Source organism: Macaca nemestrina, chromosome 4 (assembly GCF_043159975.1).
Source record: "Macaca nemestrina isolate mMacNem1 chromosome 4, mMacNem.hap1, whole genome shotgun sequence".
In the NCBI taxonomy this organism is placed as follows: Eukaryota; Metazoa; Chordata; class Mammalia; order Primates; family Cercopithecidae; genus Macaca; species Macaca nemestrina.
Genome location: NC_092128.1, coordinates 122,214,342 through 122,238,181, shown reverse-complemented (window position 1 = coordinate 122,238,181; position 23,840 = coordinate 122,214,342). Strand labels below are relative to the sequence as shown.

General features: G+C 41.2%; 1 long non-coding RNA gene across 1 annotated transcript in view; it reads right to left on the bottom strand.

Moving 5' to 3' along the window:
• Window positions 1-5,697: 5,697 nt before the first annotated feature.
• LOC105492387 (uncharacterized) overlaps window positions 5,698-23,840 on the bottom strand; it is a 47,524-nt gene continuing 29,381 nt past the window's right edge. Inside the window, exon 4 of the long non-coding RNA XR_011622386.1 lies at window positions 5,698-7,179. This is a non-coding gene — a long non-coding RNA (uncharacterized lncRNA). The remainder of the gene's footprint in view (window positions 7,180-23,840) is intronic.

Here is a 23,840-nt window from a genome sequence, read left to right as displayed (position 1 = left end):
AAATTAAGTAGAGTATGCACAGTTTTGTGAACTATTTATCAACTCATCCAAGCAATCGTGAGCTGAGCATTTCTAAGCCAGGTCACCACCACCAGGAGGAAGAAGCATTTACTCTGGGATGCCAATGGCATAGATATTTATCAAGGTTTCCTCGGTCATTTTTAAGATGGCTACTTGATTTTATCCTTCTCTCTCTACTTTTCCTTTTCCCTAGCTGAACAAACAGCTGGTGTTTGATGAGAGGGAGAATAATGGAGAGGGTTGTGGTTGGTGTTTGGTGGGAGATAGAATGGTGGAGGGGGTCATAGTTGATGTTTAGTGAGAGAGAGAATGGTGGAGGGGGTCATAGTTGATGTTTAGTGAGAGAGAGAACGGTGGAGGGGGTCATAGTTGGTGTTTGGTGGGAGAGAGAATGGTGGAGGGGGTCATAGTTGATGTTTAGTGAGAGAGAGAATGGTGGAGGGGGTCATAGTTGGTGTTTGGTGAGAGAGAGAATGGTGGAGGGGGTCATAGTTGATGTTTAGTGAGAGAGAGAACGGTGGAGGGGGTCATAGTTGGTGTTTGGTGGGAGAGAGAATGGTGGAGGGGGTCATAGTTGGTGTTTGGTGAGACAGAGAATGGTGGAGGGGGTCATAGTTGATGTTTGGTGAGAGAGAGAATGGTGGAGGGGGTCATAGTTGGTGTTTGGTGAGAGAGAGAATGGTGGAGGGGGTCATAGTTGATGTTTAGTGAGAGAGAGAATGGTGGAGGGGGTCATAGTTGGTGTTTGGTGAGAGAGAGAATGGTGGAGGGGGTCATAGTTGATGTTTAGTGAGAGAGAGAATGGTGGAGGGGGTCATAGTTGGTGTTTGGTGAGAGAGAGAATGGTGGAGGGGGTCATAGTTGGTGTTTGGTGAGAGAGAGAATGGTGGAGGGGGTCATAGCTGGTGTTTGGTGGGAGAGAGAATGGTGGAGGGGGTCATAGTTGGTGTTTGGTGGGAGAGAGAATGGTGGAGGGGGTCGTGATTGTGTTAGGGGGGCTTTCTTTTGCAGACTCCTTTCGCCTGCATATTCAGCCCCACCACTTATTTCTAAGCATCAGCAACCTGCTGGGTCTACTTTCTAAGTTTCAAAAATATGTTAAAATCTTTCACCAGGTGATGGTCCCTTTGTCTTCTCTTTGAAGTTGTGTGCTTGCCCCTTTTTAATCCCTTTCTGAGATTTTAAAGGATTTTGAGGAGAAGTGGACACAAAAACGTATGTTCCATCTGCCAGATTGAACTAGCAGCTCTGTCTCCTTCATATCATTCTTTCCTTGATTCTCCAGTAATTGTTTCTCTCATTTGCTTTTCAGTCTCCCATTCTGCCTTTGCAGCTCTCTTATTTGCAACTTGTCTACAATTATTTTCCCAATAATAACCTTCTTAAAGTCTCATGGCACCGTATCATAGAAGTAACATTTTACTGCCAAGTTTGGGGAGAAAAATGTGTCATATAAAAATTCATTAACTTTGTATCTGTTATTACATTTTAAATTACTTTATAGTCCAGTGTTTAAAACATTAAGTGACAAATGGAAATGTGGTCGACTTGCCATGAAAAGCAATGGAGAGAAGGCAACACTCAGAAATGAGTTTAAATCTACAAATTATGATGTCAGTGCTGACCAATGAAAGCCACCAGGAATGCATTTGTTTTGAACAAGTTGTGCTTATTACTCTTTGCAGTGAGAAGGGACACACACCATGGAGAACTTTACCACATTTTAATAAGACAGAGCTAGGAAAGCATTATTACAACATTTAGGCTGTTAGGTGATTTACGAGTAAGTTTTCAGAAAGCAGGACTATGTTCTGCATTGGATGCTGTCAAGGAGGAGGGGTTGTCCTATGATTGGGTTTCTGAATACATTTTATCTAGAAGGAAGAAGACTTGGCCAAAGCTAAAGGAATAATTGCTAAAGAAGCCACCTTCACTTATATCAGCTAGCATAGGGGGTATTTGTCATTTTTTGTTTATATGGACAATGTTAATGTTTTATTTATGTTAAACTTGATTACAGACTCATCTTGTTTAGTCCTGATCAATAATGTTCATAAATGGCCTTGTCTCATTTTGATGTTCTGTGAAATTTATATGTGTAATAGGAAAATGCCGTGCCATGCACACCATAATCTACTAATGGTACCAGGCAGCTTTGGGGTATCAAAAGCTGCTATTCTCAACAATTTAAAAACATCAAAAATAAAATTACTTTTAAAGATAACTCCATCAATTCCTATTTTTTCATTCAAGCTCCTTCATTAAAGTGTTTGAAAGTGATGTCAAGAGTGATTTTCATTTTTGTCACATTTTAATGGACAAAAATGATCATGGGGGTCATTTCCCCCATGCTGTTCTCATGATAATGATTGAGTTCTCATGAGATCTGATAGTTTTATAAGGGGCTCTTCCCCCTTCACTCTCTCTCTCCTGCTGCCTTGTGAAGAAGGTCCCTGCTTCTCCTTTGCCTTCCACCATAACTGTAAGTTTCCTGAGGCCTCCCCAGTCATGTGGAACTGTGAGTCAATTAAACATCTTTCCTTTATAAATTACCCAGTCCCAGGCATTTCTTTATAGCAGTGTGAAAAAGAACTCATGCACACGTATAGCTGTGCAAAGAAAGAGACAGATGATAAATTAAAATCTGTATATAACCTTGTGAAATTTTAGTCCCACAGAAAATAATTTTATTTTTTAACTTTATTACCAGCAAAAGACATTATTACCACCTACAACATTTTGTTGTCTTCCAAATAATTAACACACTTGAAACAATGTCATAGTTATTAGTAACTCTGAATTCCCTAAGTAATCTGTCAACTTCTCTAGTGTTTATTACTAATGATACAGTGACATTAGAATTTTAAAATCAGTATTTTTTAACAAAGTTGATGTCAGAAAAGTTAGTATGGAAAGAGAGTTATGCCTTCTTCCCCTCAAGCTACTTTTGTTTTCATTGGAAGAGAAATGTTTTTCACATGCAAGCTACACCAGAAAAATAATTCTGCCAGCATTACATGGTATCATATACAATTACCTAAGTAAAATACAGACTCGAAATTAGGCAGGTGCCACTATGATTTAAGGTCTCTGGGTCCTATAGAGGCAACCTTCTTTACTACTTTGAATAACGTTCCAAATAAAACAGGACTACTATTCTCTTTTGGTTTGGTTTGGTTTGTTTTCAACTTTTAGTTTAAATTCAGATGGTACATGTGCAGGTTTGTGACCTGAGTATATTGCATGATACTGGTGTCTGGGGTGTGAATGAGCCTGTCACCCAGGTACTGAGCATGGTACCCAACAGTTAATTTTTCAACCCTTGCTCCCCTTTCTCCCTCTGCTCTCTAGTAGTCTTCAGTGTCTATTTTTGCCATCTTTATGTCCATGAGTACTCAATGTTTAGCTCCCACTTATGAGTAAGAATATGCACTATTTGGTTTTCTGTTCCTGCATTAATTTGTTTAGGATAGTAGTTTCCAGTTGCATCCATATTGCTGCAAAGGACATCACTTCATTCTTTTTTATGATGGTGTAGTATTCCATGGTGTATATGTAGCACTTTTTTTTTTATCCAATCCACCATTGATGAGCACCTAGGTTCATTCCATGTCTTTGCTATCCTGAATAGTGCTGTGAGGAACATGCAAATGTGTATGCCTTTTTAGTAAAATGATTTGTTTTCTTTTGGATGTACACCTAGTAGTGGAATTGTTGGGTGGAATGGTAGTTCTGTTTTACATTCTTGAGAAAACTTCACCTGCTTTCCACAGGGCTGAACTAATTTACATACTCACCAAATGTGTATAAGCATTCCATTTTCTCTGCAGTCTTAATACCACTTGTCATTTTTTGACCTTTTGATAATAACCATTCTGACTGGTGTGAGATGGTATCTCATTGTGGTTTTGATTGGCATTTCTCTTGTAATTAGTGATGTAGAGCACTTTTTTCATCCTATTTGATGGCCACTTGCATGTCTTCTTTTGAGAAGTGTCTGTTCATGTCTTTTGCCCATTTTTAATTGGGTTATTTGTTTTTTGCTTGTTGAGTAGTTTAAGGTAATTCTGCAATTACCTTACACCACAATGCTATGATTTCGATGAGATTACACATGTACTGGAAAGGGCATGGTCTTTAGATCAGAAAGATCTAGATTTGATCATGCAAGTTTTTTTGTTTCTGTTTTTTGTTTTTCATTCATGGGAAAATTTTAGAGCTACAACATACTTTTTTATAAGCATTAGTTTCTGATTTTGTGAATAAACTTAAAAGTGTGCATTCTACAAGGTTATTGTAAAATTTAGATGAGGTTGAGTCCACAAAACACCTAGTGAAAGTAACTGGCACTTACAAAAGCCTATTGGACGCATAACACCCATTTCTCACTTTTCTTGTTGATTTTATACTTCTTCTTATCACTATTATTATTATTATTATTGCTTTATCGATCCTCCTCCTTTATTTCCATCATTGCCATCATCATCACCATATGATCATCACCCTCATTGTCCCTCCATATTTTGTTCTTATTCTGTTTCAGGCCCCATGCTGAACACATTATAGGCACAATCACATTAATCCTAACTACATGCCAAAACTATGAAGCAGACAGACATATCCTATACAAAGTCATCAATATCAGAACAGTTAAGTATTTTACCTAACATTCAATAGCTTGTGGGTTTCTTCCCTTCAACTTCTTAACATTGAACTATCCCAGAACTCTAGTATTGATCCTTCTCTGCTAGATTTCCCTATCAACACTCCTCATATTGTTTATCTTTAGTCTCATGGCTTCATATACCATCTGTATACCAATGACATATATGTGTGGGGATATATTCCAGGCCAAACAATTCCCCTCAACTTCAGATTCATGGTATGCAATACTCCTATGAGATATCTAACATATGCCTCAAATATGATAATGTGCCATTAAACTCTGAAAATCTTCCTCCAAAATCTACTCTACTCCTCAGTTTTTCTTATTTTGGTGAGCAACATTTCCATCCTAAAATCAAGCCAAGAATTTTGGGATTACCTTGACTTCACTCATATCCCATCTAATCCATCAACAAATATTTATTCAAAAGATATACAAGATGTGACTCCATGTCTAGCTACCAAGTGTCTCTTCCAAGCCATCTCACATCACTTCCAGATAATTGCACTGTTTTCCCTTTGCTTTCACTGTTTTCCCTCCCCTTTCACTGTTTTCCCTCAAGGTTGTATAAAATGTCCCAAGAGCCATCCATCTCACTGTCAACCCTCTGTCTTGCCATAACTAGACCTGGTCATTCTCTGCTGGCCTCTTTGGTCTTCCTCCAGTCCTGCAGGTATAGTCCCACCCTTGGCCCTTGGCATGTGCTGTTTTCTCTCCTCCTTTCCCTAGTATCTGCTTTTTACACCTCCTTTTGGCATTTGCTCAAATGTCCTTTCCTCAATGATGAATTTTGTGATTCTTACATTTAAAATCCACAACACATGCTCATGTCAGCATTCCCCATCCTACTTCTTAGCCTTAATTTTGTCATAGCACATATTACCCTTTAATATTTTTGTATAAGTTATTTGTGTATTTGTATTATTTCTCTGTCCTACTTGAGTGTAAGGACCACGGAGGAAGAATTTTCATTCAGTTTTATTCATCAGCAGATCAAAAATATTTAAAACAATGCTCGACGATTACAAAATATATTTTAAATAAATGGATGGATACATACACTGAATACTAGCTGAGGAGTTACTATGGATATTGATACCCCGGAAACCATTGCAGACATATGACGCTGCAGCCAGCTCATCAGATGTGTGCTCTGGAGAGAAAGCTCTGATGGCAATGTGAGAAATAAGTGGACATGGTTAGAAATCACAAGTAGAAAGTCCAGATGAGCATGCAATTGCAATAGTCCAAATGAGGATGGGATCTAAGCTCAAAAGTGCAAAAATAAGTTCAAGAGGAACTATTAGGATATTATTTAAATAATTTGTCAGATGGTTGGAAATAAAATATAGAGAAGCTGGAATTGATAAAATCATGGCATAATTTCAAATCTTACCGGTGCGGAAGTTGATGTTGCCATTAACAATGTTGTAAGCAGCAAATTTACTAATTTATCACGAAATCGAAGGAAATATTGGGGATATGAAGAGCAAAGATAAATTCAATATTAGATAGTGGTTCTACATGAGAAGTGGTTTTGCCCTTCAGGGAACATAAAGAAATGTCTGGAGATATTTTTGATTTTCACATCTGGGGATGATGAGGGAGTGCCATAGAATTTACTGGCATCTGCTATGAATCTACATTCTACAATAAACAACAAATAATTACATGATCCACAAAGTCAATAGTGCTCAAGTTAAGAAACCGTGGTACCAGTCATGCTGAATTTGAGATACCTGTTCTGTATTCACATAAAACCACTCAAAAGTCAAATCTAGAAATCAGTAGACAGGTTATTTTCAGTAATATAGTTTAATATTCATTAACTATGTGTTTTTGACGGTAGCTGTAAAAATAGTTAAAATCATCAAGAAAATACAGTTTGAATGGGAATCCGAACACACAACTTTATCAAACTTATTTACATGTGTCTGGATAATTAAAGAAAGCAAATTAGGGGAAGGAGAGAGAATTTGGATGAAATGGAAAAAAGAGACAAGATAAGAGTCTGAGAGAAAATAAGTTGAGGAAGACTTTTGAAATGAGAGGAGAAATGATGCCGGTTTCTTTGTTAAGAAACGGGACTTGAACAAGGACGAGGCAGGATGCAAGGCATAGTTCCACCAAGCAGAGCAAGTCTCGGGGGGAGTCTCAGGCACTTTAATAGAAAAAGCAGGGGCAGACATAGCTTCCTGAGGTCGTAAACAGAACAGAGAGACAGTTCGGTGTAGGGGTAAGAGAATCCCACTGATTTGGGTGAGGTCCTCCCTCTTCTGCTTGTTGGCTCTGTATCTCCTTGATCCTCTGTTTCCTCTTCTGTAAAATAGTGGTGACTCACTTAGACTGCAGGTCTGCAGCCAGGGTTAAATGGGATCTTGTGTGTGTAGCACCCATTTCCTTCAAGTCCCTCTCACATCTTCTCCTTCTGGGACTCTGTGTCAGTTTCCTTTCCTTCAGGCTTTCCAGGGAGGTTGGACCAATGACAGCCTCTGGTGGAAGATTAGAAGACAGAAGAAAGAGAGTTGAGAGTGTTTCTCTACCTTCTTCTTTGTGCCTGGAGGAGTCTGCTCCATGACCCCAGCTTCTGCTGTATACTCACCTCTCCCTCTGTGGCCTCAGCTAATGTTGAGTAGCTGTGTCATAGCACTGGGTCCTGCACTTATCTGACACCTGGGCTGCAGAGACACCAGGTCTTCCCATCCTCCTCTATGCCTAGGCACCTCACAAGTTTCCGGGAATGCCTCCTTTTGCACTACTTGGGTTCTACACTTCTCTATCTGTGGTGCAGACAATCAGGTAGATGAAGTCCTCTAACGTTTTTCACTTCTACGGTGTCTACTGACCCTGTGGTTGATTAATAACATAATGCAGAATATGTGCTTTCTGGGTCTATTGAGTTGGAAATATCAACAGTAAGCCCAGGTGGGAAGCTGTAAATTCCCGAGTGCTCAACTCATGCTTGACACCAGCACAGCACTTAATCAGCAGCACATGATGACCTCGTCCCTTACTTTCTCTTGCCTTCTAAGTATTATTATTCTGCTACATGGAAGCCAAAACATTGTTTTCATTAAGAGACCATTTTTCCCCATGAATAGACTCATGAAAATTACATCTCTTGAGCTCTAATATAAAGGATTTGAAACCTACAGACAATATTTTCAGCTACTACAAGTTTCCAATTCCTGAAATGTTTCTTACAAGGGCATTCAATAAAAGCCAAGAGCAGAAGAGGGTTTTGCCAGAAAGTTGTTTCTGTACTTGTGTAAATTAATTTGGGCTAGGAATGTAAGTTTTTGCTGAAACTGAGTACAGTGAGGTCTTCAAAAAACATAAGGAAAGATAAATCTTGAACACTCATGTTATTTTTAAGAATCTTTACTAGGTACCAAAAATCACAATAAAGTTGGTTTGTCAATAAAAAAGCCACATGTAGTCTTAGCCAATTTTTCTTCAATTTTTCTGAATCTTATCTAGACTAATTCTTTCATTGCAGGATTCTTAAAATGAAAATAGCCCCAATCATCTCTTTGAGAACAAGGACGTAGATCTTACATCAAGAACACAAGGTGAGTGAAAAGGATTTCCTCGGGGCTTGCTCCCTGAATGTTGACTTTCTGCAGCCCACTTCTTACGGAAGTGTCCACAAAGGATGGAGCTCCCTGAGTGCACAGAGGAAGCTTGTGCCAGCTACTTTACAGCTTGGACCTACCTGAGACTTTTTTTTATAGTCTTTCCACTTACCAAAACATCGTGAAATTACAGGGAAGGAAGAGGAAAGTAAAAAATTCTCATTGAAAATGAAGAGTGAAGAAAGGTTCTTTTTTTTCCCTCCCAATTTGGTGGAAAATTCTATAGATTAGAAATCTGATGAATTGGGTCAATACCCAATGATGAACTGAGTGTTTGTTTTTTCCCCAAATTCATGTTGCAATCCTATCCTCCAATGTGATGGCATTAGGAGGTAGGATTTTTGGAAGTGATTAGGTCATGAGAGTAGAGCTCTCCTGAATGGGATTAATACCCTAATAAAGGAGACCCCAGAGGGACCCTCACCTCTTGTGCCACGTGAGAATATTACAGAACCACCAAGTTAGTATGCCCACTGCCTAGTAACAGACCAATACACGAAGACAGAAGGGTTTGCAGCAGATAAAGAGTTTAGTGATCCCGAGTGAGGCAATGGGAGGGACTTTCCAGTCCATCTCCCTAAGGAGTTCCGGACTGAAGTTTTTAAGGAGATTTTGGCAAGTGAAGGGCTGAAAAATTATGGTTACTTATTGGTCAGGGTAAGGGAGATGAAAGCATTGGGATTTGGAAACTGCATTCTTTGGTGAGTCAGTGACTCATGGGGTACTTCAGACCACTTGACATCAGTAGTTTCACTGGTACACAGGACCAAAAGAGTATTTCGGATGGAAAATTTAACATTTTACAATGTTCAGGTTGTTATCTACAGAGAAGTTAAGAATAACTGTAATCCTGTGATAAGATCTACGTGATTCTGGGACAAGAGCAGAGAAAATCTATGAGGAAGCAGGTTGGAGAGCAAGCTGACCCAGTGATGAATACTGAGTGTGCTGCAAGCTTGGTTTATTTTTGTTTCTCATCCACTCATTTTCTCTGATGATTTTTATAAAATTTATACAGACAGTTTCAAGGATGCAGTAAGAAGATGCCATCCATGACCCAGGAAGTGGGTCTTCAGCAGAAACCACATCTGCCAGCACCTTGATCTTGGACTTCCTAAGCCTCCAAAACAGTGAGAAATAAACATGTGCTTTTTAAACCACCCATTCTGTGGTATTTTTGTTACAGCAGCCCAAATGGACTAAGATAGGTATTATTCGAGTCCTGAGCACCCACTAGTTTTGTCCCTCACAACAGCCGGACATTTAATCTTCCTGAATCTGTTGTCTCATCTCTAAAATGTCAGTGATAATAGGTTCATTTCCACCTCAATCTCTTGCAGTGAGAATCAAATAACATATGTAAAAATTTTTTGTTACACACACAGTTTTCAAACTATGAACAAGCCATAAAGGTTTATGATACTAAAAAGAGTTGTATTGTGAAGGTAGGATTTTACCAAAAAATTGTGCAACAATAATCTATCTGGAGATTCTGCTTATTTGCTGGGCTTGGGCAAACCCACATTCGGGTAACCCTGATGTCTTGTAATTATGTGTTTTTTCCCTGCAACAATTACCATGCTTATTATGCAGGGTGGACAATTACCCAGTTATGGTTCATGGGTCTTTAAAACAGATTTAAAGATCATGAAACAACTTTGTTAGCTAACTGTCACCAAGGAGATGATTATGCAGTATTACACAGCACAATTAAAGTATGCTTCAAGAGATGGAATAAAAGCTTTTTCTCTTTGCCCTTGCCAACACTTGAGTTTAGCATCTGTGATTTTCCATCATAGTCAATTAAATGAAAAAGGAAAAAATAATCCGTGAGAGGTCATGACAGTTATTTGTGATTGCAAGGTATTAGTGACTGCACCATTAATTGGAAAAAGAAAAGGACTCTGAAATCACAACTGGGGGAGGAGAGGTGGTGAGAGGTGGTGATTTCAAATTGTATTTTGTTAGGACATTGTGGAAGTGGAGAGAGTCACGCCCACTGAATCATGTTCCTATGTTCCTGAACTAAAATTTAAAATAAGTGCAGGGATAGAGGAAATGAGGTTGGTGTGTCGCTTGCAGTGGTGTATTATGTCCCAGAGAGAACAAGCCATACAGAAGATGACACTGGTACTTGATGTGCTTGATTTCATTTTTCTTAAGGCATTTGCATGGTTACAGGAGGCTTCAAAGGATCATAGAGCAATTAGATATTTTTCCCATTATACTCTAAAACCATTGTGTCTGATTCTCCATCAATGCTCCTGGCCCAGCTCCTTGCGTAGGTGACCAGTCAGATGCCCTCTGTATCTCACTGCCCTGTGATTCATGCCAGCCCCACCATGACTTTGGCAGCCCTTGCATCTCTAAAGAAAGGCAATTCCTCTGCCCCCCCGCCCCCGAGTCACTTGATTATTGCACTGAAACACTTAATCCATTTGAGCCAGGACTGTGCAGAGTCTTGGAAGTAAGTGACCCATGCAACTTGTCCCCATCAACTGGCTCCACTGCCCAGGCCCTCCTGCCAGGGTCTACCTCAAGCGATGTTCTAGGAGACCCTAACACTTGTATATTTTAATTCCACTGGACTGTCTTCCTTATTTCTATCTCTACCTTCCTACTCTCACTGTTCTCCATTTCTTCTTTGCCTGGCCTCTCTATCTTTTCATAGCAGAAAATGTCTTCACAGGTTATGACCTTAGCTCTCAGTGCTGCTCGTTGGTTCCATGGAGACTTTTCTTCTCTTGTTGACTCCCCAGATTGCATTTTGGGTGTCAGATCTCATCAGCATTACCTGGAGCTGTCCCCAGCCTGGATTCAGTCTTTATAGCTACCTCGTGATATTGAGGGGCTCATCCTCACATGCAGCACCAAAGTGAAGTTCTTTAGACACAGAGGTTTGACCTTGAGGATGAGATTGGTGCAGTTTCAAATGTTCTGAACTGGGAGTTTGGGAAGTCTGAATTCTGGTCAAAACTTTGCTACAGATAACCTATGCACTGGGCCAAAACACGTGCTCTCCAGAAAGCATTTTCCTCAACAGCAAATAACAAATCACTAGTGTCTCTTCTAATTCCAGTGATTTTAGATTGGCTGTATAAACACTTAGAGCTGAGAGCAAGAGGAAAGGAACTTTGTGGGCACAGGTGTCAGGGTCATTTGTGTTGTACAAACTCACGTCTCTGTCATCAAGAAGGAGAGGCCTAGCCCCTCAGCCAAATGGAATAGCCTTGGCAACCCAGAAATCGCTTAAGAAGCATCTAGGTGTAGCCTGCTGTGGTTGCCCATGAGAATGGAATGGAGTCATTAGTTGGCAATGAGAAGGAAAAGAGCATCCCCCTGGCAAATGGTGGCTGTAAATACTGCCCCCTCAGGGTCACAAGGGGCCGCCAGCAAGAAAGAGAAGACAGAAAAAGCAATAATCAATTAGACCAAGTGCAAGTGAAATGTAGGCTGCCTGGGGAGCAGGAATCAGAAGAAAGTGGGTTTGAGAAATGATTCAAATGACAGACTCCCTGTCTACATAGCCAGGAATTCACAGAACCAGAGATCTCTGTGAGGAGGAAGGGCCGAAAAAGTCACCGGCAACTGTCACTTCAATCCAGTGCCTGTAAGGCAGCGTCAGACTTGTGGCTGAGGCTGGAGGCAGGCTCATACTCCTGCTCTCCTGCCTGCTGCTGTCAGAGCCTGCAAAGGACCCAGCCTTTCTTTGCTGGTATCTCCAAGACTGGATGCTAAACAAACCCATGTCAGAAGGTCTTTGAAACATTAAATGCATTAACACATGTACAGTCATTAGAATAATAGCAGCCACAGTCCATCATCTCCTTTGCTAAAATCATCCCTGAGGACTCGGACATACTTCTCAAGTTGGTCAACCACAGCCTCCTGGTCCTGGGTCCCGCTCCCCAAGGCTACCAATGCCCTTTCTCTTAGAGCCCTTCCTTCTGGGGCCCTTTGCTCCTTGCTCTCCCTCCTTGCATTTCCTCCCTGCCTGCTCTAATATTTTCTCTACCTAGTGCAGTAGCCAATTTGTCTTTTCTTCTTTCTTTTTTCTCTCACAGTGTCTTGGAGCACTTTGGGAGTCTAACGTAAGCTCTGGACTTCTCAAGAGAAAATTCAGACATGCAAATATCTACATAATTTATGTACGCTAACATTAAAAATTTTCCCACTGACTTGTCTATTTCCTGTGATTGTGAGGCCTATTTTCAACTTACTCCTTTTCTATTCAACTTCTTCACTCATTTGCCTGCCATCTTTAACTTTAGGTGCCACCTTTGCCAGCACGCTTTCTGTGACACTACAACCTGCCATGCAGGCATACACATGACATAATAAAAAAGGTGCCTCAGGCCAGGTGCGTTGGCTCACGCCTGAAATCCCAGCACTTTGGGAGGCCGAGGTGGGCATATCACGAGGTCAGGAGTTTGAGACTAGCCTGCAACATGGTGAAACCACGTCTCTACTAAAAAAAAAAATACAAAAATCAGCTGGGCATGGTGGTGGGCACATGTAATCCCAGCTACTCAGGAGGCTGAGGCAGGAGAATCTCTTGAACCTGGGAGGCTGAGGTTGCAGTGAGCCAAGGTCCCACCACTGCACTCAAACCTGGGTGATAGAGCAAGACTCTCTCTCCAAAAAAAAAGTGTCTCATGTGTACAAATTCCCACAAATGGGCACATAGTGATGCATTCTGGGTCTGTTGTAACAAATGAAAAACCAAGAGGGTGGCAGTGTCAATGTATTTGCCGAAGACAAAGACCTTAAAGTTTAAGCTTAGAATCTTCTTTTAAAGCAGATATGCCCAATTCCATCTTAGCCCCCCAAACTCTCAGTGAAACACATGCAGAACACCAAATGGTAAGAAGGTGCCTCGCTGATGACGTCAAGCGTCACCAGTCAGCTAGCAGCAGTGGTTGGTCTGCTCTTGGTGACATGTCTGTTTCAGTTTGAAGAATACCTGCCAAAAAGGACAACTTTGTTTTAGAATAGATGACTCAAAGCAATTCACTCTGTCAGTAATTAGATAACAAGACTCATTGCCTACAAAGAACACTTGGAGTTTGTGAAAAATGACTACATCTATCTACTTTTTGTTTCTGACAGCAGATGGAACTGGCTTTAGCTGTGTGACACTCAGCAAGTTCTTACCTTCTTTCCACTTCTGCTTCCCTGTGTATACACCGAACCATTAGTGCCTACCTCAAAAGGCTGGGGTGAAAATGAAATGAGATTGCAAATGAGATTGCATTGCGGCCCAAAACCTGCCCTGCATTAGGCTTTCAACAAATGCAGACTTACCCCAACCATATACACCATGTCCTCTCCTGTCTTATATCCTCACCTGATGCTCCTTCCTCCACTTGACTTGAAATGAGAAACGTACCCCATCCTTGCATCTTGAATGCATGCCGAACATGTTTGTCTGGCAGATTGTTTGATTAAGCATTTTGTGAAGAGGTGAGGTTACAATGCTCATTACTAGTAACGATTAAAACCCACTTAGAGAGAACACTGTTTTGCAGCAGAGGATCCTAAAACCTTGTGATAGTAGAACATAGATAAACAGTAACATCTGCTCTCAGCATAACATTCATGCTCATAAAGCAAACATTTTCTGTTGTAAAGATCATCATCTAGAAAGGCCCTCCTGATATTCCTTGTTTGTGTAAAATCCCCTCGGCACGTTTAGTGTACTCCAATTTCCTTATCTTGTTTTCAATCTTTCCTCTTCTCAATCTCTTTTGTTTTTGTTAATAACACAGAATATAATTTTTAAGGCCATAAAGGGAACATTGTTGCACTCACATTATTGTTTATGCCAACAGAGTGCTCAATTTTGTAAATAAACATATGCCTTAAAATTGTACCTCTCAATCTAGGTTTAAATTTAATGCCATTCTTTCTTACCACATGAAATGATGATGGTCTAAAGTTTTGCATTTTTTTTCCCTTTAGTGACTTTGCTTCTTACCAAAGAGGGTGCTCAGCTTTAGAACAGTGACATTTGTTGGGTATTTTGATAAGCAACTGTACTCAATATTGGATCAATTTAGAAACACAGACTCCCCAAATCCAGCATGTAGCTTACACCATGGTCCATACGGTGAGACTGATCCATTGGAAGAATAGCACAATAGATTGGATAGCCAGATGCATCGGGTCAGTTCAAGCCAATTAATACCAAGTAAAGTGCCAGAATCCTTTGAATTCTTAGTAAAGCAAGTGCCACGTTTCCAGTGGCCTTTGATAAGCTGAATTAATGTAGCAATTATACATGGGCTCTAGGGACTTTTCTGTAATGCCTTTGAAACAAAGAGATATGCTCCATCTCCCACTCAGGCCTGCATTTTAATATCTGCTCTTTGACACAAGATCTAATTAATAGCCCTAATTAATACCTTTAATCAACAGCTTCTGGCTGATAGTCAATTGTGGTTTTGTTTTGTTTTGATTTTAAACCTTTTTAGATGTATCTCCCCAAAATAACTGGTTAAAGAGCACCATAGTACCTTCAGTTTCTATAGAATTTTATTCCCTGAGTAACTTAAAAGACAACATGGGCTAGGCACGGTGGCTCACGCACTTTGGTAGGCCAGGCGGGTGGATCACCTGAGGTCAGGAGTCCGAGACCAGCCCAACCAACATGGAGAAACCCTATCTCTACTAAAAATACAAAATTAGCCAGGCGTGGTGGTGTATGCCTGTAATCCTAGCTACTCAAGAGGCTGAGGTGGGAATCGCTTGAACTTGGGAGGCAATTGCGGTGAGCTGAGATTGGGAATCACTTGAACTTGGGAGACGAGGAGGTTGCGGTGAGCCGAGATCACACCACTGCACTCCAGCCTGGGCAACAAGAGCGAAACTCCATGAAAAAAAAAAAAAAAAAAAGGCTCAGAAAGCAATCCAAATGATGAGGAATTAGCTTTTCAGAGCCATATCCACATTAGATGATATGCTTTCCCCTGGAGACAATAAAGTCCAGAGATGGCTCCTTGGTGGGTTTTTATTTCCTTAAAACACTTCTTCTGCCGGGAGCAGATGACTGTGGTGCACTCTCTTATACCTCTTGGTATTTCCCCTTCCAGTATTAAGTACTAAGAAACAGAGAAAAACTTTTTAAATTGCATTTCTCCTCTTCTGCTCCCCTGATGCTAACTACCTGCTTGCTACAGGCTTTCCTGAGGGTTTTTGATGAATTCTTCTCCTGACCTTGGCAAGTGTTTCTCTACTGCCATCTTCTAGTCCTGCAACAAAGGCTGTGTGATCTCAGAGCCATTCACAGGCAGGCTCTGCTCCTGTTTGCACTGGTCTTTTAACTGCTCTGTAGATTTTAAAGTCCTCTCAATAAAGGCTTGGGGGAAATATATGAAAATGTAATAACATTATTGAATAGAGTATTAAGAAGAAATCATTTCAAAACAGTGAATGGAAATATAATGGTAGCTCATTATTTCCATATTTGCTAATCAGAATGTTTATGAATAGATACAAATATAGAAGAGCTTCTTATTTTCCCACTTTTCTTCTTGTTTATTCACTTTTCAGAAAACTTGGTTAGTTAATAGAAAAATACACGGTTATATTCCTAATTTTAGAGACACTTTGAAAATATATGTAACATGTTATGCTCATTTAATATTTGTGTTAGCTGTTAGTTTAGCCTTTGAATGACCTGATTTTATTCCCGAGCAATGTGTGGTTATCAGGGTTATGACTGTAATAATAGAGTACACAAGACATATAGACAACTAAAGGAATACAATTTTAGGGAAGGATTTTTCCAGCAACTACAGCTCAGTATAGTGTGGGATCAGCTCAGGATAATGTAGTATAGGGTCAGAGAAAATTTCCAACTGAGTCTTTTTGTGCCCGACCCAGCCTCCACTGTTTATGCATGCTCCTGGCAATTTGAACTTTTCTAATGCTGAAAACCTTCATGGCCTATGAAATAACAGTGAGTGAGATCATGGGCTAATGACCAATTACCTATTTCAAAGAACAGTGTGTGGCTCATTTCTGAAAATCCCTTTAGAGATGCAAAATCCTTTTTGAGAAATCAGTCTTAAATGTGAGCACCATCAATGCAGGCCTTTTTTTTTTTCTGCCAGGGGTATTCATTAACACTAACAAGGCCTGAAGCATGGAGTGATTTTTGTCAAAGGCAGTGCACTGTTAGATTTTTCCATGAATTGATTGTAATCACCTTTATCTTGAACTTCAAGGATATAATTTGGTCATAAGTGTTTTCATCTGAAACCTTCCATTTTCAAGTTGTAAAAAGTCCACGAACTTCTAAGTTCTCAAGTGCCGAGGTGCCTGGGTTCCAGGCTTTGGGAACCTAAACCAAAATCTATTCATGGATGGGATTAAACAAAAGATGTAAAATATCCCATTTCCATAGCCCTTCCTAGGGTGTGAGAGGAAGGAGAGTCAAACACAATTATCCATTAAGAATTATCAGATAGGCAAGCAGAGCCTTAGAGCCATATAAATTCAGAACTCAGAAATCTTGGAGAACTTCAAGGCACTGATTCTCAGAGTTAATGTCATGAGGAAACTGTTTTGCTTCCTGTTGTTTATTTATGCTTATATTTCAATCCAGTCCTGCAATTGCAAGTTGCCGAATTGCCTTAGCAACCTGAACGAACTTGGAAGAAGGCCCCGGCTAGCTTCAGATGAAAACACACCCTAGGAAGGGCTATGGAAATGCGAGAGTTTACATCTTTTGTTTAATCCCATCCATGAATAGATTTTGCTCTGGAAAGCCCACAAGGGTGGAGGCCCAGGGCCCAGGTGGAAGAACCATCTCCAGCTGTGAGTCCAGAGTGCAGCCTCTCACAGCAGCAGGCGACTGTCAGGAAACGCCTGGCTCCTACCTTTTGTCCTTCAACTTCTGGGTTAAGGGAGGGACTGACCCAAGGCAGTCTGAAGGAAGGCGAGTGTGGCAGAGAGAGAAAAGTTATTGCATAGTTTTTGTTTTTCTCTAATCTATGTTAGGGGTTGACTTGGGTCCCACAAAAGTGATATGATGGAGCCTGAATGTGACCGTGTTTGGAAATAAGGTTATTGCAGATGTCATTAGTGAAGATGAGGTCACACTGCAGGGTTTAGGTAGGGTGCTAACCTAATATGGTCGGTGTCCTTAGAAGAAAACAGCCACGTGAAGACACAGACACACAGGCACAATGCCACAGAGGCTGGGATCGGAGCGCTGCAGCTGCGATGTCCCGGCACTGATGTGGGCTACTGCCACTAGAAGCCAGCAGAGGCAGAGAAGGATACTTGCCTACAGGTTTCGGAGAGCGTAGCCCAGCTGATGCCTTGACTTCAGATTTGTAGCCTCCTGAGAAGTGAGATAATGAGTTTATGTGGTTTGGAGCTTCCCAGTTTGTGCTGCTTTGTGGCAGCAGCCTGAGCAAACCCACACGATGTCATCTCGTGGTCTTGTCCTCAACCACGCCCACCCCATCAAACGGCTTCGCTCCTCTGTGTTCACAGCCATGGGGCATAATGTGTGACCTCTCTAAGAATAGGAAAAATAAGAGGAAGATAGTCTTCCCAGCTGGGCTTTTCAAAAGATTTCAGGAACAAGAGATGACTCTAGTCATAGACGAATGAGAGGGAGAGTTGGGTTTCTCACCTCACTGCCTGGCTGAAGAGCTCCTGGGCTTGTAAGGGGAGCGAGATGGAGGCTGAGGTGGATGAGAACAAAGAGGAAAGAGGGCCCACGAGAGAGGTCTGGGCTCTACACACAGGAAGGAGGGACATGGCAGCAAGGGCACTGGGAAAGATGAGCACCGGAATGGGGTGGCCTTCAACCCCCACCGCCTCAACCCAGCTGCACTGGCCGCCTGCCCTGCCTGGGTCTGGGAGACTCTTGCCTCCCACCTCAGCCGCTGCTTCCTCCGGTGACCACGGCAGGACTGCTGCCTGCCTCTGCTCTGAAATTGTGTGAGGTCCCCTGGGACCCCAGGCAGCCAACCCATCTTGCTCCTTGAGGATGTTACAAGACACCCATAGGTCCACAGGAAATAAGGAAGACCCCGGAAGCTAATGTTAGGGGGTGATAGGAAAGGGAGAGGGTCCACTCCAACAGGGGGAGAGCAGGCTGAAACCGGGAGTACACTGGATCTAGCTCCTGCTGCAGGCTGGACCGGTCAGCCCCTTATTTGCACAAAGTTTAGTGAATGACGTAGATTGAATGTTTGTGTCCACTTAAACTCAGATGTTGAAATCCTCACTCCCAGGGTGATGGTATTAGGAGGTGGAACTTCCAAAGGTAGTTAGGTCATAAGGGTGGAACCCTCATGAATGGGATCGGTGCCCTTATGAAAGAGACCCAGGGAGCTCTCTGACCCTTCAGCCATGTGAGGATGCAGGAGATGACAGGGAACCAGGAAGCCTGTGCTAGGAAACAGGGATGGGCCCTCACCATACACGGATTCTGCCTGCACCTTGAGGTTGGATTTCCAACCTCGTAACAGGAAGAAACAAATTTCTATTATTTGCAAGCCTCCAGTCTGGAATAGTTTTGTTACAGTAGCCCAAAAGGACTAAGACAGCGAGTCAGTATCACACAGAAACCCATCAGGACACCCAGGGGCCATCTATAAAAGCAGTCAGGGACCATAGAAGAGGGATGACAACTCTCAAAAACTCTTTTAATTCAGGAAATTTTGTTGTTTTCCCACTTATGTACGTGACTATTTCTGCGTAGTCATTAACAATGAAACCCCGGAAACAAATAGTGCTCTCTCGTCAGAGATAGGATGAGGTGGTTTTGTCCCTGCTGGTGACCCACCCCACAGACAGCCTCCCATTTCTTCCTTTGTTTGGTGGCCAGGTAGTCCTCCCCAGCTCCAGCCTTCTGGGTGGCTTCTTGGAGAGGTTTACTCATTCTTCCAAAATGTGCTGGGAGATTATTTCATTGTTGTTGTGAGAAGGGGTGATACGTGGAGTGTCCTCCGCCATGTGGCATCATGAGAGGATGAGTCTGAAGATGGAGACCAGAGACAGGAGAAAATAAAGGAGCAGAATCATGGAAAGGCCGAAATTCCTCATAACTTTATCTGGCCACTAAAATAGTCAACCTACTGCCTATTTGGTGTGAGTTAGTAAATGTCTTTAATTCTTAAGCCATTTGAATTGGTGGAATGTGCAGCTGAAAACAAACTAGCCGAAATCAAACACTGTTGGTGTTTGTGGGCTCCTGCATGGCCTGTCCTGGAGGGCAGAGAGCCCCACCTACGGGACTGCATGGGGAGTTTTCAAAGCACAGGAAGTAGGAGAAAGGACGAGTCTGCAAGGAGACAGGGTACCAGGAGCTTAAAATACGATGTCCACATGTTTTCGGCCCTGTTCCCAAGCAACTGAGTCCTCAACGTAGACCACACGAAAGGAATTCACTATTGTAGTCACTCAGTGGCAGTCATACGTAAGTGCCATTTCTAGGCACTGAGTCTCATGTTAGAGCCACTGTTGGGAAAGTGTGGAGAAATATTTGGGAGAATAAAGTATTGGGAAGGTGTAGCATACTTTTAGAGCAGAGCAGATCAGAGCATAATGAGCTCAAGAAATATTGGGATGTTCTCCTGAAAAGCTGAGGAGGTGCTTTGGGCTCAGGCCCACCCTGACACCAATGCTTCCAGAATTAGCACCCTGTGCCCAGCACGTGAGTGCCAATCAGGCAATACTTTCCAGCTCTTTGACAACCTCAGACTTCCATGGCAGAGCACAGGGGGTGCAGCACATCTGCACTAGTGACAAACCTACTGGAATGGCTGAGACTTTTCTACAAGACTTTAAAAGTTTTACCTTATTTTCATTGTTTCTTTTTAAATCTGAAGCAATTATCCTCCAAGAATTGTACAGTCTGTACTTTAAGAGAAAACCTTGACATGGCAAGTTATTTCTAATTCTTCAGTAAGTAGTTTAACTTCACCTGAATTCACAAGAACTGGGTAGGTCTAAGTAAGAAACACAGAAAAAACAAATGAGAGAACATTCCAAAAGTCAAGACTTTTTCTCAAAAAAAACAGGATCACTCAAAATATCAAAAGAGAGAGCAAAGTAATTGTTGGTGATGAGCAAAAGCCAAAAACATGGGCGTTGTGCCCGGAGAACACAAAAGTTTCTCTTAGATAAAAGACATTTCTCTTCTACTTCATCTTTTTAAAAAAAGAACAAAAAACCCAGAGAAAAAAAGCTGACAGAAGCTCTCATTATTTATTTAGCAATGTTTAGATACTTTAATTTTTAATTTTCACAAATAGCTTTTTTGGGGGAAGTACAAAAAAAGTTATGTAAAAATTATGGTCTTGCTTATAGATGATTTGTTCTCGCTTGGCACTCCCTTAATAATTTCTGAGAGAAAACCATTTTGTGCCTTAGAAATATCATCCTACAGGTTGGAAATGATTTGTAAATCTCTGGACTTTCAAACCCTTTTTTCTTAAAAATCCCTTGTTTCCCTTTCAGACCAACCACCCTAAGCTGGATTCTGAAGAACAGAAGGCTAATTTAATTATGCTCATTGGATTCCAGTAAGTTGATTTTCACTGATTTTTACTTCCATTTTTCAAAGGTGAGTTGCACAAGACAGAGGGAATCCCTTGACACTGGATAACCAAGGACATAGTTAGGGCCATTTTGTGACTCTCCATTTTGTGATATAGATCTGACTTTTTCCTCTAAAGCCTGGCTAATCTTTCCCTTGCTCAGAAACATTTGAAACCCCTAGAGATGTCCCCCTTGTGTTTGCAAAGACTTCAGCTAAGGTCAGAGGACACACTGCTAGCTGTGGCACCCACGCATCTATGAGCAGAATCTACCTCATAAACCCTTTTCCATCATGAGTCTCAAGGCCTTGGTTCCTGAAATCCCAAAGTATTTCTGTGGTTTTTTTTTAAATGTAGGAACTGAGAGAAATCAATGCAGTTGGATCCAAAAGTATGAAACGGGGCTTCCGGGATGTTCCCCGAGAGATCCAGAGAGAGTGTTGGGGACAGTGGAGTCACTATGTTTTGCTCTGACATGCATATAGTTGTTCACATTTCTCATATAATGAGCATTTCTCAAGTGCTTTCTGGATGCATACTCTGTGCCGACAGAACACATCCCAAGACCCCTGCCTGCCGAGCCTACTTTGTTTCTGAGCATCTCTGATACCTACCATCTTCCTTCTTCCTTCCTTCTTCTCCCTCACAGATTCTATTCCACAACTGTAGCCACACTTCCTGGACCTGCTAGTTTGTGTCATGCATCTGTCTCAGCAGCTGGATTTGCTGTCTGGAATTCCTTTACACACCTCCTTCCCAAAACCCTCTCTCCATGAACATTTACTCTTGTAGCCCCCAGCCCAGAGCAGAGACAATCCCTGTTCTTGAAAACTTTCTCTGGTTGAGTTCTGCCAGTAGAGAGGAAATAACTCCTCTCTTTCCTCCTTCTGTTTTTCATCGATATTTCCAAGCTCTCAAAGACGCTGTTGCTCTTACTTGCTGAACCTCAAGGGAGCAGCCCCACCTTTAGTCCAGCATTGCTCTGATTTCCTGGGAAGTGATCTAGGCCCAAATCTCCATTCCTGGCTTTCTCTCCAGATGCACTGAGTCCCAGGGTTGCAATGCCCTTGTCTAGGTACTCAACAAGTGCCTGCCCATTGTTTTCCAGTTGGCTTTAGTTCAGGACTGGTTATAACCTATTTTTAAACCTATTTTTCATGGAATTATTTTTGAGAAACAAATCTCTAAATAGTTACTGACTTCCTTAATTGAGACATTTGAATTGATAGGTGACAGACTTTCACAGCCTTGTTTTCTCCATTGCTCAGCTGTCCTCACTAGAAACCACTCCCTTCTTGGGACAAACACATAGTGCTTTACCTCAGGAAAGGGTTGCAATTTATTTGTGACTTCGAGTCCTCTCTCTTTTGGAAGGAGTTGGTTTTGATATATGTTTGTGTCTCCTGAACATCACCTAGGGAATGACGCAGAGTTGTTGAGTACTGATTACATTATTTTAATAGTTTTAAGGGTGCACAACTTGGTCTTCCACTGACAGGTGGTTTAAATATGTATTAGATATGTTCCAAAATAATTATCTAAATGTAAGCATTCCCAAGAGATACAATGAGCCCAAAGTCTTCGGTGTCCCTGAGACTAGATGTGACAAACTCTTCATCTAAGAAACAGCAGTATACAAAAGTTTCTCTCTCCAAACTTCCAGAACAATCAAATCTTGGGCAAAATAGTAAGTTTATTTGTTCAACTTTAAGCTTAACTTTCCAATGAAGTTATGAGTAAATATTTTTGATTCAGCCACAATAATATTGTAAGGTATATCTTTTTAACCCTGTTTTTCTTATTTGAAAATAAATGCATATAGGGGTGATACTTATCAGAATCCTGCAGCTTCTCAATCATAGAAGTTAGTTTTCCATCTGATTCAGAAACCAGGTCTCCCCCGATGGGAACATGAACTATGTCATGTTTTCTGGAGGTAAACAGAGCAACTGCATGCCCAGTTAGTTCATACATTTGATTTGCAATCTGGATTTCATGTGAATAAGAGATTCAGCCACTGGAAATGCCATAATTTTGCTTCCTGCTTTCTATTCTCACCCCCATTCTAGGTAATCTGATTTCTCTATTACCAAAAGACACTTTAATTTAACACACAGCAGAAATGTGAAGTTCAGGGAGACTTTTCTCTTTATTTTAGCTGAGTAAGCCTATGGTGTGTTAGTTTCAATGAACTCAATTGAAAAAACAATTGGTTGCTTTCAGAGTGGCTGGCCTCAAAGCATAAAAATAGACCTAACTTAGAAATCTTTCATCACATTTTACTTTAAATTGCTGGGTTTCATTTTCATATCACCAAGGGATAACACATTATCATGAGTAAATCTATGAAATCCCTGAGATCTTTTGAGTTTTGCTTCTCCCTCCTTGAACTACTGGGTTCCTCAAAAGATTGTCTTTTTTCCACTATACTTTAGTCATCAGAACTTAAATTGTGTTAAATACATTGAATAAGCAAATAGGATTTGCCAGTCTTTACAGATAGCAAAATTAACTTCCAAAGACTGAAAGCATTATAATTTTTTCTACAAAATCCATGTAACTGCCATGTAGTTCACATGGGAGAGTTAAGCCGTACTTCCCTGAGAAGGTTGTTCTTTGTCTCTAGGGAACCAAATGTAACTTCATCTTCTACAGAAAGGGCAGTATCTGTATATATGAAGTACTCTTGTATATAGACTATGTATATAGTCTTCTATATACAAGAAGACAAGATGTCCCATATGGAACAGGGATGATTTTTAGGCACCTCAAAATTTTGAAGATGTCACTACCCAAAAGAGAAGTTGATATAATTGCCCCATATCAGCAGCTGAGATAAGAGGAAGTATGAATAGACGGCATTCGTGGAACCAAGGTGTTGATAACGTATCCTCAGTGATGAAGGCTCATACTTAGAGCACCCCCTGCATTGCAGAGATGTGGTCAATATCCACC